Source organism: Sebastes umbrosus, chromosome 14 (assembly GCF_015220745.1).
Source record: "Sebastes umbrosus isolate fSebUmb1 chromosome 14, fSebUmb1.pri, whole genome shotgun sequence".
NCBI classification, from domain to species: domain Eukaryota; kingdom Metazoa; phylum Chordata; class Actinopteri; order Perciformes; family Sebastidae; genus Sebastes; species Sebastes umbrosus.
The window spans coordinates 21,703,229-21,704,354 of NC_051282.1; the positions used below are offsets into that span (position 1 = coordinate 21,703,229).

The 1,126-nt window shown below is 24.2% G+C and overlaps 1 long non-coding RNA gene across 1 annotated transcript; it reads right to left on the minus strand.

Annotated features, from left to right (window-relative positions):
- Window positions 1-234: 234 nt before the first annotated feature.
- LOC119501283 lies at window positions 235-782 on the minus strand. Its single transcript, XR_005209792.1, has 2 exons — window positions 660-782; window positions 235-413 (listed from the first exon to the last, which is right to left on the minus strand). It is a non-coding gene; the product is annotated as an uncharacterized LOC119501283 (long non-coding RNA).
- Between the last annotated feature and the right edge of the window lie 344 nt (window positions 783-1,126).

The following is a 1,126-nucleotide window of genomic DNA, read 5'->3' on the forward strand; positions in this document are numbered from 1 at the left end:
GTCAGTTGTGCCAACAACACAACATTAAACTTAAAAATTAAACATTATTAAAAATGTGAAAATGTTAAAATAAAATATAAAAAATAAATATGAAAAATAAATATAAAATAAAAAATAAAAAATAAAAAATAGAACATAGAAAAAATAATGAAAAATGTGAAAATGTTAAATAAAAAATAAAAAAAATATGGAGAAAAAAAAATGGAAAATAGTAAAAAAAATAAATAAATAACATTCACATTTTTAATAATGTTTTATTTTTAAGTTTACTGTTGTGTTGTTGGCACAACTGACAGCCGTAACCATCATGAAATAACTGCAGTTCCTGTCTTTTGTGCCAGAGAGCAGCAAAACGCCTTTTTAAATTCCAGTTGAAGTTATTTTTTATTTCATTTATTTTTTTATTTTTTTTTCTATTTTCCATTTTTATTTTATTTATTTTTTTATTTTATTTTCTATTTTTAATAATGTTTTATATGAAATAACTGCAGTTCCTGTCTTTTGTGCCAGAGAGCAGCAAAACGCGTTTTTTAATTCCAGTTGAAGTTATTTTTTTATATCTTTTTCCATTTAATTTTTTTCTCTATTTTCCATTTTTATTTTTTTATTTTTTTATTTTTTATTTATTTTTCATATTTATTTTTATTTTTTATTTTAACATTTTCACATTTTTAATAATGTTTTATTTTTAAGTTTAATGTTGTGTTGTTGGCACAACTGACAGCCGTAACCATCATGAAATAACTGCAGTTCCTGTCTTTTGTGCCAGAGAGCAGCAAAACGCCTTTTTAAATTCCAGTTGAAGTTATTATTATTTTTTTTTCTATTTTCCATTATTTATTTTTTTTATTTATTTTTTTCATTAAATGATAATTTAACTGTGGTATGCTCAGCAGGACACACAGGACAAACTTAGTAAAGTGCAGTAATGTAGCTGTAGGCCACTGATGTCACAGCTGCATTGAATATGGAAAAATCTGAGGCCAAATAATTAACTGAAATATTAGTATGGATTCATGCATTCGCAAATACACTACACTGCCATATGACTTACATGAGGTCCAAAAACTGCTATATGTGGTGTAAAAAAAGAGAAGAGAATTAAAGGAAGAATGCATATAACTGT